Source organism: Thermobia domestica, chromosome 11 (assembly GCF_964235325.1).
Source record: "Thermobia domestica chromosome 11, izTheDome1.hap1.1, whole genome shotgun sequence".
Classification (NCBI taxonomy): domain Eukaryota; kingdom Metazoa; phylum Arthropoda; class Insecta; order Zygentoma; family Lepismatidae; genus Thermobia; species Thermobia domestica.
The window spans coordinates 12,322,756-12,339,265 of record NC_137464.1 but is presented as its reverse complement, the minus strand read 5'-3'; the positions used below and the strand labels follow the sequence as shown (position 1 = coordinate 12,339,265).

Genomic DNA, 16,510 nt, shown 5'->3' with positions numbered 1-16,510 from the left:
TCGTCACCATCCACTCATACTATAAGCATGTATAATTGAATTACTAAATCTTATGTATGTCTCGACGCAAATTTGAAAAATGTGTATGTTGATATTAGGGTAATACTTTACTTTGTGCGTACCTTGAAGTATGTATCGTGATGATGCCTTATTTTGTGAAATATTTGCTGTAGGTTAGGTTAGGTCTAATTTGCAAGTGTGATCTTTAGTATCTATGTAGGTTAGGTTAGGAGATTCTCTTTTACCCGTGTTTCTAAATTTAATACGTGTCTTTTTTTATATTGCAATGTGATATATACTATTTTGTTGGGAACCTTTACTATGAACGCACATACGAATATTCCGTGTCTGAGAATTTAAGTCTCTCGTAATTCATTTCATTTGCTTCAATATTGCTTCATAATGTATGTCAGTGGTAAACATTAAGATGAAATTTCTTTGAGAGTGCTCTAATATATTAAAGTGTCTTTAGTCGTATTTGTAATATATGCGTGTAGGTTAGATAAATTTCCATTTGTAATTTGAGCGTGCTTTCCTATATTTTGTTGTGTGTCCCTTTGATATTAATTTGTAATGTATTTGGTATACGTGTTTGCCATATTTCGTCGTGTGCATATTCAATACGTATAATGTCGGTAAAATTGTACTTTGAACGTGTCTATATTATTTTGTCATATACCCTTTTATAGTATCTCTAAATGTATTAGTAATTTAAAAACAAAAATTTTCTTTTGTACGTGTCATCACATTGCGTTGCACCATATAGTTAAATTTGTAGGTAACGTGCCCCAAATGAGTGCGAATAATCGATCTGTGCCGATGCAGGAGAACTTTACTTTAGACATACTTCTAGAGTTCGATATCACTGTTTATAGAATACTATTTCGTGCTATGTTTGTTTATTTTTCGATTTAGGTAGATATTTACCTCAGACGTACCGTGATTACCATGTAGAATTAAATGTTCGTGCCTACATATATATTTGCTATATATTTGCCTCATCGGAAACCAATAGCGTTAGAATGTTTGTTTTTCAACTTGCAACTCTTAAGTAGAGTTTTCTTGTTTATTTGCGTATCCATCTCTCTATAAGTTTAATAAGTTGTGGACAAAGATAATAAGTTAGAATGATAGTGATAATAATTCTTAAAAGGCGTTTCAATAGTTGAACCCTGTCGAGTAGATGTAGATTTTTTTCTTTTCTTTTCGTTCACGCTTAACATTTGTAAATATATTATTTCCATTAATAGTAGTGCTTTCAAAGTAAATGTATTATGCGGATGACGCATAGGTTAACGTAAAGTAATATATGATGCTACTCATTTTTTTGTTTATTGAAATGAGATTGTAGTAGCGATGATACTGCCTATGTATGCATAGTTGCACGTTGTTTGATGAATGACAGGGACATTATAAGTAATGAACGCCCGATTAAAAAAAGAAATTTCTATGTAAATACATAAGTAGAAGGGATGGATCGCCAATTCTTTGAGTGATAACGATCTCTACATGTACTAATGAAATATGTCGAAGAATCATGTTTGAGAATCTAGATATGATAAAGCAATATAGCAACATCATTTTACAAAAATGTCGAAAAGTATCTTAGAGATACCATGATGGAGGCAAATGTTTAAATTTTTTTTCTTAATCTGTCATAATGTAAATGTCAACAAATGGCACGAATAAACTAATCACGGAAAATTTAACTTTATGATTTCAAATACAATCTATAAACTCGAACTTATACATTTCTAATTACTAAATTTTTTTTGTAATATACTAATTAAGCTGAACAATGTTGATTCTTATTCTTGGTTGGCCACAAAACAAGAATCTGGAAACTTCTGATGATGAATAATAACTTTATCGTTGTGTCTTCCTTCTCTTTTGCTAAAGCTAATGCAACCTGAACATTAAGTCTAATATAACCTTGATTTTTTTTTCCAATACCCTAAGATGGTATTTACTTTAGCGTTAAAACACAATGGATGAAAACGATTTGTTATAATTGGCGACCTCAGCTTTAGGATATTTGTTTAGTTGATAATTTGTGTTAAGATATGTCTTAATATATTTTTATAATTATTGTTTTGTGTGCCAAACTGAGATAAGCATGTAAAGTAATGAGTGGATAAAGTAATGAGTGGATGTGACGATGACAGGTTGTTAGACGCGTGACCCAATTAATGCAAAAATGAGTGACGAAAGTCTTAGTGTAGATGGTTCTACCGAACACTTTAAATGTTGTGAAAATAAGTACAATACTAGTGACAGTGTATCCATACGCTGTGAAACATGTGATCTATGGTTCCATATCCGTTGTTTAAATATTCCTGATGAGGAACAGGAAGTGCTACGTACTACGAACAATAAATGGGTTTGTTTCGACTGTAAATTGGATAGTGCGTTAGATACAGAAACTGAACCACCTATGGTGCGAAATCCGAAAAAGAAAGGTGTACCCGAAATCGAAATTGGTGGGGGACCATTACTTAAAACTTTAATTGGGATCATTAAGGACTTGAGAACTGAAATGTCAGTTATGAGCGGTAAAATGGACGCTGGTAACAATGATTTAAAATCTGACATAAATAGGTTAAATGATAAAATGGACGCTAACACGAATGACTTAAAAGCAGATATTGTTACGATTAAAGAATCCCTTTCCTCGGTACAGGAGGATTTATCAGCTGTTAAACGTGATCTGAAACGTGAGGTTTCACAGTTAAGAACTGAACTGGACGAGAGTAACCAAAATTTAGGTCAAACTATAAAAAATGTCAGAGAATTTTGTAGTAAAGAAGTAGATAATTTAAATGTTGAAATTACCAAGGTTAGGTCGGACTTAGAAAATACAAGTAAAATTTGTAAAGAAACTGCCGAAATTGTCGATTGTAAGGTTGAGACTTTGGCTAAAGATATGGAAATTTTGAAATGTGACATTAGTAAAGTAAATGTAAGATTAAATAGTGAATTCCAAAATGTAAAAGAGAGGCAAGTTGAGGAACATAGACAACTTCGGGAAGCTAATGAAAAGACAGCAAATATGGTCCAATTAATGGAAAAAGATGTAATTGATGCGTATCGTCACAGTCGTGAGCGATGTGAACGAAATGCCGAAACCTTGAAAAATTTGATCGAGAACCGTGGTAATCTAAATTTAACTGAAACTCCTTTTGAAAGTTGTAGATCGGTTCAAGATGATAAGGCACTTCCGAAAACTCCGATATTCAAACTGGATGACATTTTAGCGAATGACACCGAGAATGACATGAATTATTCTTCATCTCCGTCGGATTCTGAAAAATGCCGCAAAGAATCTCGCAGAGCTAATCGTCTGAAAAGGGTGAAAAGGACAAAGAAATCGGTTCGTACGGGGATTAATGAAAATCAGTGTGGTCATAGAGATTTGGTCATTAACGATCAGGATAATCCAATGAGTTTGGAGCTAACTCAAAAGATGAAGCCTTGGGAGACTAGTCCTTCTTATAAAAGGGGGGCTGGCACGTATCTCAAAGAAATTCATCACTTTCCAAAATTTGACGGTCAACTAACGCAAGGGGTAGCACAAATTTTCCTAGATGATCTTTTACAAACGATGAGTATGTACGTACTCACGGATAGAGATCGTGTATATATAGTGGGACGAGTTCTGGAAAAGTCAGCTAAAATTTGGTATCGCAGCGTTGCTTCTCAAATCAAGTCTTTCTCTGACTTCGTTCGACTTTTCAAGCTTCAATACATATCAGAGCGACTAGAGAGGGCACAAAAGCGCCACATCTACTCGTTACGGTATGACAAGTCAAAACATGCTTCCTTGTTGGGTTTTGTAAGGTATATTGTGGAAAAATACAATTCAATTGTAACTTCACCTTCGGATCAAGAGCTAAAGGATCTGATCCTGGACTGCCTTCCTGAGGAAGAAGCAAAGATTTTGAAACTAGGCTCAGTTAGCACAGTGCAGGATCTGATGTTAAGAATAGCTGAGTTAGAGTGTAGTCCAACTCCCTCGTTAGGAAATCAGGGCAATCAAAAATTTCAACCTAGGAAACCACAGGTTAGAAAAACATTCTTTTTACCTAATAGCTCTAATCGAACCGACAATGCGGTACAGACCGAGCCGATTTGCAATGAAGGTGGGGGAAGAGAAAATAACTCTAATTTTCAATTCGGAAATAAACCTCAAAATTTTAACGGGAGATCATACCGTAATAACTGGAAAAGAAATAGAAACCAAAAACAAGGATGGGACAAGAATAGAAATAATAACTTCAGACCCATGAACGGTATTCAGCCGGTTCCGATGTATGGGGGTGTACCAGTACCAGTACCATATACGGTACCGGGCATGTATAACTTTAGTAATATGAAACCGGTTATGATGCCAGGTCCTTCGGTTACTATGGTAACTTCTTCGTTTCCCCAAAGATTACCTGTTGTGACTACGGTCACTTCCGCTTTACGTCCACCGTACCCTTCGGTGACTGCGGAACCGACAAATCCGGTACCAAATTCTTACTTCTCACGAACAATGTAGAGATTACGGTGAGATTTCTGAATTGGAAATCAGAGAATACATTAAAGGTCGCAATGATTTAGATGATGATACAAAATAATGTGATTGAAATTAAGGAAATGGATTTGGTTATGGTTAAAACCCATTTTCAATCGGATGCATTTAAGAAGGTCACACACAAATACATGCCTGTATTCACGGGGCCTTTTGTTGTGACTCGAGTGCATCACAACTCTGTTTCTTTAAAAGATTTGGAGGGCAGAGAAGTGCCAACTCAAAATTTATTGAATGTAAAATTGTTCAATTGCTCTCCGGAGAAGAGAGAAGAATTATGAAAAGACTTTAAACAGTCATAAAAAAAGAAATTGTTAATATTCTAAGTAGTTTAAAAAATTTTTTTTTGCAAAGCCGGCGGGAAAAATTTAACAGACCGATTACCGGTTTGTTTACATTGGATCCGTATTGTTATGTGTACCGGTTGAAGTCGAAGTTGGTTCCCGCATAATATTACTGTGCCCAGTTTTGTTATTGTTAATTTGTTTTCATTATTGTTAGTACAAGAAATGGTACAGAAGTATAAATGTATTCGATTTTTAACATGAAATACGCACGTAAACGCATCTGAAAATTTCATCCGAAAATTCTATTGTTTTCCTCCAACTCAGTAAAGTACCGGTTCACTTCAAATCATGTAACAATTTCTCTACAGTCTATACGGCATTTCTTAGAACAATTAATATAAGTATAACTAAATACTACTAAATTTTAGCTTAAAAGTTTACCGAATATCTGATGTAGTGTGTTGTTATGTTTCATTCATTTGTTAATTACCTTGACGTTCATTTGTTACATTATATTACTGCTGATATGGCGATCCCTCTGGCTATTGCCGCAAGAGGGCGTTCGAATCGCTGTATGTGAAGCTAACAGTTCAAACATGGCGGCTCGGCAGTGATAATAATTCTTCTGTTGTCATGACGAAAGGTAAATAAGTGCCTGGAGGAAGTAACCTCCTCTTTATAATTTATCCAATAGGATTTTCGGTAAGTCACATATTAAAAATAGATATAGAGATTCATGATTCTTACGGTTAGGTTCTTGTATCGATATGTATTTATGGTAAAATTGTGTTAATTATAGTCAAAGATATAACTGTAGAAACCGCGTTTATCGAGGCCTGGCTACGAGTGTAAGATGACGCAGTGAATTGATAGATTTCAGTGTGGAAGAATGATGGCTTGTTAGCTCCTCCAAAATTTTAGAAATTCTGTAACTAAAAAAATGTAATTCGGCCTGTAACCTAGTCAAAATCGTGATTTAGACTAACCTGAAATGTTATTTGGAAGAAATAGATACGGAGGAGTCTAACAAAAGTCAAAATTTAGTGAAACCTCTTTCGGCTACAAGCCATCGAATGTCATCTCCGCCATTTTTAGACATATGCAGTAATGGAGTGGGAGATGTAATTTATTGAAGTTGATTGCGGCGGTGTACCGGAAAGATATTCTACGTTTGTGGAGTGTGTAGCCGGTGTACCGAAGGAGTCATCTCTCGATTTTAAGAAAGCAAGTAGATGAAACCTACTTTGCGAAGTTTGATCACCCAGTTCAACCTGAGAACTATTCTGTGAAACCTGCGGATAACCGGGTAACATCTTTTCTTATTTTTCCTATAAACAATATAGCAGTTCGACAAATGGCATCTTTAAGAATCAGGATGGGTAACTAAATTAGAGGGCGTTACGCGTCTCTGAACTTGTCAATCGTCACCATCCACTCATACTATAAGCATGTATAATTGAATTACTAAATCTTATGTATGTCTCGACGCAAATTTGAAAAATGTGTATGTTGATATTAGGGTAATACTTTACTTTGTGCGTACCTTGAAGTATGTATCGTGATGATGCCTTATTTTGTGAAATATTTGCTGTAGGTTAGGTTAGGTCTAATTTGCAAGTGTGATCTTTAGTATTTATGTAGGTTAGGTTAGGAGATTCTCTTTTACCCGTGTTTCTAAATTTAATACGTGTCTTTTTTTTTATATTGCAATGTGATATATACTATTTTGTTGGGAACCTTTACTATGAACGCACATACGAATATTCCGTGTCTGAGAATTTAAGTCTCTCGTAATTCATGTCATTTGCTTCAATATTGCTTCATAATGTATGTCAGTGGTAAACATTAAGATGAAATTTCTTTGAGAGTGCTCTAATATATTAAAGTGTCTTTAGTCGTATTTGTAATATATGCGTGTAGGTTAGATAAATTTCCATTTGTAATTTGAGCGTGCTTTCCTATATTTTGTTGTGTGTCCCTTTGATATTAATTTGTAATGTATTTGGTATACGTGTTTGCCATATTTCGTCGTGTGCATATTCAATACGTATAATGTCGGTAAAATTGTACTTTGAACGTGTCTATATTATTTTGTCATATACCCTTTTATAGTATCTCTAAATGTATTAGTAATTTAAAAACAAAAATTTTCTTTTGTACGTGTCATCACATTGCGTTGCACCATATAGTTAAATTTGTAGGTAACGTGCCCCAAATGAGTGCGAATAATCGATCTGTGCCGATGCAGGAGAACTTTACTTTAGACATACTTCTAGAGTTCGATATCACTGTTTATAGAATACTATTTCGTGCTATGTTTGTTTATTTTTCGATTTAGGTAGATATTTACCTCAGACGTACCGTGATTACCATGTAGAATTAAATGTTCGTGCCTACATATATATTTGCTATATATTTGCCTCATCGGAAACCAATAGCGTTAGAATGTTTGTTTTTCAACTTGCAACTCTTAAGTAGAGTTTTCTTGTTTATTTGCGTATCCATCTCTCTATAAGTTTAATAAGTTGTGGACAAAGATAATAAGTTAGAATGATAGTGATAATAATTCTTAAAAGGCGTTTCAATAGTTGAACCCTGTCGAGTAGATGTAGATTTTTTTCTTTTCTTTTCGTTCACGCTTAACATTTGTAAATATATTATTTCCATTAATAGTAGTGCTTTCAAAGTAAATGTATTATGCGGATGACGCATAGGTTAACGTAAAGTAATATATGATGCTACTCATTTTTTTGTTTATTGAAATGAGATTGTAGTAGCGATGATACTGCCTATGTATGCATAGTTGCACGTTGTTTGATGAATGACAGGGACATTATAAGTAATGAACGCCCGATTAAAAAAAGAAATTTCTATGTAAATACATAAGTAGAAGGGATGGATCGCCAATTCTTTGAGTGATAACGATCTCTACATGTACTAATGAAATATGTCGAAGAATCATGTTTGAGAATCTAGATATGATAAAGCAATATAGCAACATCATTTTACAAAAATGTCGAAAAGTATCTTAGAGATACCATGATGGAGGCAAATGTTTAAATTTTTTTTCTTAATCTGTCATAATGTAAATGTCAACAAATGGCACGAATAAACTAATCACGGAAAATTTAACTTTATGATTTCAAATACAATCTATAAACTCGAACTTATACATTTCTAATTACTAATTTTTTTTTGTAATATACTAATTAAGCTGAACAATGTTGATTCTTATTCTTGGTTGGCCACAAAACAAGAATCTGGAAACTTCTGATGATGAATAATAACTTTATCGTTGTGTCTTCCTTCTCTTTTGCTAAAGCTAATGCAACCTGAACATTAAGTCTAATATAACCTTGATTTTTTTCCAATACCCTAAGATGGTATTTACTTTAGCGTTAAAACACAATGGATGAAAACGATTTGTTATATCTTTGCTAAGTTGCAAGTTACTTTGGATAGCTGTAATAAGAAATACATTTTGAAAAATAATCATCAAGAAGAAGTAACTTTGGATATTTTGTATCCAAAGGTATTATTAGTTCATTTAAAAAATGCTCGGACTTTACCTGAATCAAGTAGGAATCCTCCTTCTTCTTCTGAGAAACAAAAGAATAATTATGGTGAAATTTCGGAAATAGAAATTCAAGAATACATAAATAATCGTAATGATTTGGATGTAGATACTAAAATGAAACTACAAAATTTGTTATTAAAATATAAACGTTTATTTGGCGAATATCCTAAGCCGATAAATTGTGAAGCCTACAAAATTGACCTTAGCGGTCAGGAACCAGTCGTGGGAAAAATATATCCGATTCCTCAAGCAATGCAGAAAGAGTTTGAGGAAGAACTTAAGAAATGGATTAAGTTAGAAATAGCTAAAGAGCTAGCAACTAGTTACAAAAACCCTATACATTGTGTGAGGAAGTCTTCTGGGGGCGTGAGGCCAGTGACCGATCTCCGATCCCTGAATTCTAAGGTCATAAACCCTAGAATCAAAATTGAACCGATAAATGAAATACTTTCCCGGATTTTTGGAGCAAAAATTTTTAGTTCGATGGATGTCACCATCGGCTATTACGGTGTTAAGCTTCATCGTGATTCCTTTCCATGCACTAGTTTTATTTATCTAGGACGGCAATATGTTTTATGCGTTTTACCGATGGGACTTAAATCCAGTCCTAGTATTTTTCAAAATGAAATAAATTCTTATTTTGGATTAGACACTCCTTAGTTTGTTGTAGTATATCTTGGTGATCTGTTATGTTTTAGTTCGAATCTTATTGAACATTTTGACCATTTGGAAAAACTTTTCAACATTTTGGAATTTGGAAATTTTGCTTTAAATTTTAAGAAATATCAGTTTGTAAAAACTGAGATTTCATTTCTAGGACATGTTGTGAATGGAAAGGAATTGGAACCTAATCCTAAGCACAATGAAGCCATCAAATGTTTCCCGGTTGATAAAAATAAAAATAAATTACGATCCTTTTTAGGTATTGTTCCGTGGAGGAAGAAATATATCCCTCAATTCGCTGCGTTAACAGCTCCATTCTTTGATCTTTTAAAGAAAGATAGAAAGTATTGTTTTACAGAGGAACTACTGAATAAATTTCAACAATTAAGAGAGTTACTGAGTGAACCTCCTGCACTTAGTCAACTGGATTTCAACAAGCCTTTTCATTTCTCTGATGCGTCATTAGAAAATTTGGCGGGTTATCTGGCTCAATATGACGATGATGGAGAACTTTTGGGTATTGAGTATGCAAGTCAAAAATTGAAACTTTATGAAGTGTCTTACTCGATCTTTCAATTGGAATTGTTAGCTATTTTATTTTTGTGCGAGCATTTCTCGTACTACATACTAGGTAGAAAAGTTACGGTCCACTGTGATAATAGTGCAGTGACGTGTGCCTTTACTCTACAAAATATAGATCCTAGAACTACCAAAATTTTGCTGAAGCTCCAAAGATTTGAGCACATTAAGGGAGTAGATAATAAAATTGCAGATACATTGAGTAGATATATTCCTGAACTCCCTGCTAAGTCGGAAGAATATCAAGTGAATTTTATTAATTATAATGAAAATACTTTGTTTGATGTAAATGAGTTGGAACGGATTCAAGCATCCGACAAATATTGTTGTGAATTAAGAGCTACGATGAATTCGGAACCTATGAAATCTCGAGTTCGGATTATAAATAATTTGATTTATCTTCAAAATTTAAAAATAAAGAAGTGGCTGGCAATTCCGGAAACTCTAATTGAAAGAACAGTAAGACAAATTCATGAAACGGGACATTTTGGCGTTGCTAAATATATGAAATTAGTACAAGAGTTATTCTTTTGGAAGGGTGAAAAACGAACTTTTCGGCAATATATAAATAATTGTGAATTATGTGCCAGAACGAAATTTTCAAATCGAATTATCGCTCGAGAAGACTTGCATATTGAGGCAGATAAACCACATCAAAAGTCATGTGTTGATCTCGTAGGTAAGCTTCCATGTAGTTATGGATTTTATTATGTGTTATCAATTGTTGATGTTTATTCTAGATTCCTTTGTTACTTACCATTAAGAACAGCGACAACTGCTGCAATTATTCGAAACCTTCAAAAATATTACTTCTATCTTTGTCCTTATCCAAATTATATCGTCTCCGATCAACGCCCACAGTTTGTTTCCCAGAAGTGGAAAACTTATTGTAACGATCGTCAGATCCAACATATTCTGATTTCTCCGTATAACCCTCGGGCTAACGGGATCCTGGAGAGATTGCATCGCGAATGGAACAGAATTATCAGGTTCCTGTGCAGTAGTAATCATACTAAGTGGAAGAATGTCTTAAAAGTCGCACAAGACCTGCTAAATTACTCTTACTATAGTTCCATTAATTGTACGCCAGCGGAAGTGTTCATTTCCTTTTCAGCTATCGATCGATTTCGAGAGAAGTTTCCGTGGCGTCCAGAACTACAAAATTTAGAAAATTCAAAACGATACATACAAGTTGAACCTCGGTTATTATCTAAAAGAAAAAGGAAATCGCAAAATAATGTAGTTGAAGTTAAGAAGGGAAATCTGGTAATGGTCAAAACTCATTTTCTCCTGGATGCTTTTAAAAAGGTAACTCACAAGTATTTTCCTGTGTATATCGGACCTTATATTGCAACGAAGGTACAGCATAACTCAGTATTTTTGAAAGATTTAAGGGGGAGAGAAGTTCCGGTACAAGATTTAGTAAATGTGAAACTATTCAATTGTTCCGAAGAAAAACGAAGAATTATTTAAAGATTTTAAATAATTCCAAATTGAAAAAAAAATTTCGAGGCCGCTCGGAAAAATGTAACGTACCGTTTACCGGTAACGTACATTATTATTATTATTATTCTGTTGTTTGTTTGAAAACAAATAGGATAACAAATTGGCTTGAAAACTCTATGGAATAATGATGATTCATGTGGGTATATGGAACGGCTGTTCTAATGTAGAGTGTGAGCTGGGAGTAAAATGTGTTATTAGATCGAGGCGATTATTATTCAAAGAAGACGGTGTCAATTGTTGATGAAATTCCTCGATCCAGGTATATCCAGGAAGCTGGACTTTCCTTGGTGCAGATAAGAGATTTTTAACAGTTAGAAATTTCAAGATTTTTGTTTTTGGAGTTTGATATGAAAGGTTGTTGCAGAACTCTTGCCTGTGTTGACGTTGTGTTTGACGAAGTATTCTTTTGATAAGTGCAATCGCTTTTTGATAAGCTATAAAGTGGACCTTTTTTGGTGTGCAGAAAAGTTTTCCAGGTTCTTTGTCGGAAGTTAAGACATTGTTGGCATTCGAATGTCCACCAAGGAAGTTTGGCTAGAGGACGGCGAGTTGGCGGTAATTTAGAAAGATATGTTGACTGCAGTTTGGAATGACAAACTGCCGTTATAAGAAGACTATCAAAGTTTCTTGCTGCATTCCGTTGGTCTAAAAGGGCATTGAAAAACAACTTATTGTTTTGATAATGAGAAGTAATGAACTCACAATATGAAGACCCATGTACAGCTGCGGTAATATGAGGTAATTTCGATTTGAAAGGGGAAGTGTGACCATTTTCGGTAGTAGGTAGTTTGCAACTTGATACTTTTATTAAGGTGGGAAAATGATCACTTCCTAGAGCGTCGTAAAAACATTCCATGATGAATAAATGTAATGAGTTGCTTTGATAAGTGAAATATCGGGTGCACTAGCAAAGTTATAAAGGAGATGCGAGTTGATGTACAATCGTTTAGAAGAAAGTAATCATTTGTTGATAAAGCTTTGATTAATAGTAAACCAACTCAATTATTACGGGCTCCACCCCACCAAAATCCTTGGGTATTGGTGTTACCGGTTATGATGTCAAAGTTATTATCATGAAATAGTTCCTGCTAGAAATCTGTTTGAACAGTAACCGAGGAAGGAATATAATGTTGGCAAAATTAAAATTTTGTACTTGAAGTCCTAAAACTTGGACGGTATGAGGTGTGTGAGTTAAATGTATCGGAAGTTTGCTATAGGGGATGTCATGACGGATGCCAATGGCAATACCTCCATAACATCTTCTCGAAGTTGTTCGATGATTCGGTAGTTTTTAACATGTAGCATAAAGCGAGGTTTAGACCAGGTCTCCTGTAGCATAAGTAAATGTGGGTGAAATAATTTAATGAGGTGATTTAGTTCATAACTCTTCCCTTTTGCACTTTGCATGTTCCACTGAAGGAGTAATAAATTTTTAAAAGAATGTAGAGCCATTAAGAAACTATTTAGTGTTGAGTATACTAGTAACTTGTTGAATTAAATTATCCAGTATTTGGGGATTGGGTTCATTAGTAAAGCAAAGAGAGGCCGTAGTCAAGAGTTGTTTTATGGCTTTTATTTGATTGTTGAGAATATCATTGCGGCGGGATAATTCCCGATTCTCTTCCTGAGCACGTTGTTCAGTATCAGTAAGAAAATTATGATTTTTATTATTGTTAATAGGGCCATATGTAGATTCGAAAGTATTAAGGCCGACAATGGAGTTGTCAACGGAATGTATGGTTTCAGACGGACTAGAAGGAACCGCTGAAGGGGACAAGTAACTTCTTTTACTAATCCAATGTTCTCGGGATTGCTGCCAGAGTGAGTGTTAGTGTGCTGAGCTTTCGTTACCATACAGCGGAAACATCTTCAGAGCTATGTGTTAGAGTGTACTGGCCGTACAATTTATATTGTAGTCTTTAGGAATTGCTGTATTTCTATTGGTTGTTTTTGTTGACCAATGGCGTGCTCTGATTTTGCTGGTGGTAGAAACTGTTCTCTGATTGGCTGATGGTTCTTTTCGTACTGAGAAGATGGATCCAGATGTCAGGTAGATGATAACCTTCGTCTCTGTTGATGGATGGCTTGTATGTACGGATGAATAGAGATTCATGTATTTTCCTGTCCCAGAACTGTTTGCTTTTCTTTAGTACTTCAATTTGGTCCCACATGACCGTATGATTGTATTGTATGCAGTGTTCGGCTATTGCAAATTTTTCAGGTTGTTTAAGTCTGGTGTATCGCTGGTGTTCTTTCATTCTGTCTTCAATGTTCCTTCTCATTTCACCTATGTAAGTGCCGTTACATTCAGAGGTGATTCTATAGATGCCCGGTGTCTTTAATCCCAATGAGTCTTTTGCAGTTGGTAGTAAACTCCTGATCTTCGGTGGAGGGCAGTGTACAGTCTTGATGAATTTCTTCAGTAGTCTTGCTAGTTGGTTGGAGGTTTTTCCCATATATTGAATAACTGCAATATTTTCCTTGTCTGCCGTGTTGTCCTCTTTTGTGGTGCAATTTCTGCTACTGTATTTTCTCATGGCTGTCTTGATCTGTTTCGACGAATATCCGTTGAATTTGAATACCGTTTCCAGGTGAGACAGTTCTGTGCTTATATTATCTGGATCTGCTATTTGGTATGCTCTGTGTATTAGAGCATTTAACACCCCTATCTTCTGTGCAGGATGATGAAAACTGGTCGCATCGAGGTAGAGATCAGTGTGCGTGGGTTTCCTGTAGATTGAATGGCCTAAACTTCCATCTGGTTTCTTGTATACGAGTACGTCCAGGAACGAGAGTCTTCCTTCTGTTTGTGTTTCCATTGTGAACTGGATGTTGCGGTGTATAAAATTCAGATGCTGCAGGAATTCGTCGAGTTGCTGTCTGCCATGGGCCCATATGACGAATGTATCGTCTACATCTCTGTAGAAGTTCGCTATTACTGGAGAGATAGGAGAGCCCATTGCCACACCATCGCTTTGTTCATAGAAATTGTCTTGGTAACTGAAGTTAGATGTTAGGGCGTGTCTGAAGAGATTTACTATATCCTTGCTGAAGTGAAATTCCAGGAGTTAAATAGAATCTTCCAGCGGTACCCTCGTAAAGAGAAAAACCACATCAAAGCTGGCGAGTATGTCATCTGCGTTTGTCTTGATGCTGTGTAGTAGTTGTACGAAATGGCAGGAGTTTCTGATATGGTGTGTACACTCTCCTGTTAGTGGCTGTAGCAGTCCTGTTAATTTCTTGGCCAGGTTGTACGTGGGGCCTCTTATGGTGTTAACTATGGATCGTAATGGAACTTCCTTCTTGTATATCTTCGGAAGGCCATAAATCCTTGGTGGTATTGAACCGGAAGGTTTAAGCCTCTTCTTTTCTTCTTCATTGAGACTGGAACTTTGTATTAATCTGGAGGTTTTCTTTTCGATGGCCTTGGTTGGATCTCTGTCAATTTTTCTATATGCTGGATCTTCCAGTAGGCATGTCAATTTGGAGTGCTAGTCTTCCCTGTTGAGAATGACGGTCGCATTCCCCTTGTCTGTTGGTAATATTATGATGCTGTCATCTGCTCGTAGGTCAGTGAGGACTTTCCTTTCTTCTCTGGATAATACAGCAATTCCTAAAGACTACAATATAAATTGTACGACCAGCACACTCCAACACATAGCTCTGAAGATGTTTCCGCTGTATGGTAACGAAAGTTCAGCACAGCAACACTCACTCTGGCAGCAATCCCGAGAACATTGGATTAATAGTAGACGCCAGCAAAGCTTTAAGATCAACTTCTTTTACTGTTTAGATTGAATTGAGAAAGATGGAATTCTTCATTATGTGTACCTCTCCGTCTCTTTTCAGGCGGAGCTCAGTAGAAGAGGAGGGGGAAATTTTGGATGGATATGATGTTCGGAGTCAGTAGAAGAAGCAGGGGAGTGATTTGAAATCCATTTATTAGAGGGTGAAAATACATTGTCAACAGGAGATTATCGGACCATTTTACTGTAAAGTGTACGAGGGGAAGTAACACTTGTAGAAGTATTAGGCTGTTTAGGAAGAGTTGTTAAGGTACTTGCTTCGTTAAAGGATATATGTAAGTTAGCCATATTGTACAATTCTTTTTTGTCGGAGTCGTTTCGGTCATTGGTCAGAATTATTCTATGATTAGATTTACAATGATAACATTGTAAGGAGTTCGTGCATTCATTTGAGGTATGATTTTGGCCACAATTAATACATAATTTTATCCTAGTTTTACACGAACGTAACGTGTGACCGTATTTTAAACAACTTAGGCACTGGCTGATGGCCGTAATGTATGGTTCTACTGGAAGTTTGAGAAAATAAGGTTTTCTTCTGGCGGTAGCTGGCTGGAATTGAAAGTAAGTATAATAGTTTTAGTAGTTATCTTTGTGTCATTGTCTCCTTTACGGAGAATTCGTCGCGCCGAATTTATCGGTATATCAGAGTCAAGATCTTGCAAAAGGTCTTCTGTGGAAATGTCTGCATACACATCTTTGATTACACCCGTGAAGTACAAGGCATGATTAGGTATGAATGATGACCAATCTTGTGTTTTATGAATTGGATGAGTTAAGAATTGATTTGCCTCAATAACAGTATTAAATGAAATTTTAAGGAGGTTTCTACCTATTGTTTGCATTTTAGTGATACCAGAGTTTTCTGCCAAGTACGGTTTCCTGTTTATGGACTGATATGTTTTTTCCCTATTTCCGTGTTGTTAGCTTTCAAAAAACAAAGAATGGTGCATAGTGGTGGGTACCATAGAGATTAACCACATGATCTTGGTGTTTGGAATATATTGGGATGCCCTTAGAGTGATCTTTATTTACTTTATCCATGATTACTGTTTCCGTGTCCTGCTGATGCTGAACGTCATTATTGGAGATTGCAACTTCGTTGGAAATGTCCATGATTTCAGAAGCATTTGAATTATTAAATGTATTTATTTCTATCGTTGATGGCAAGGTACCATTTATATTTGTAAGAAGTTCTGATGAAGAATAACAAATTGTTCATAAATTTAGAAATTGATATCAATATAAAGATAGGCCTAACTAATAACAACATTTAAATATAACAATTAACAAACACAAAACAATTAAAAATACCACATTTACAAGAAATGTGGACAGATCTCACCAAACTTTCAGTTCTTTGATAAAAAGCGATGCATTTACACGACAAATGTAACTTAAAAATATGTTCATCCACTAAAACACTTTTCACTTTATGTATGTATACATGATGTCCTGTGTAGTCCCTTACGTTAGAACTCAGTACACAACTACGACACAAACTGGTCTGAAACTTTGA

The 16,510-nt window shown here is 35.3% G+C and overlaps 1 protein-coding gene across 13 annotated transcripts in view; it reads left to right on the top strand.

Moving 5' to 3' along the window:
• LOC145663891 (uncharacterized) overlaps window positions 1–16,510 on the top strand; it is a 65,199-nt gene that overhangs the window by 8,206 nt on the left and 40,483 nt on the right. For 5 of the 13 annotated variants that reach the window (XR_014127288.1, XR_014127289.1, XR_014127285.1 and 2 more), the window contains exon 2: window positions 15,035–15,241. The exons of the other annotated variants lie outside the window; for them this stretch is intronic. The gene's annotated coding sequence lies outside the window, so the exon portion shown is untranslated. The remainder of the gene's footprint in view (window positions 1–15,034; window positions 15,242–16,510) is intronic. 13 annotated transcript variants of the gene reach the window in all.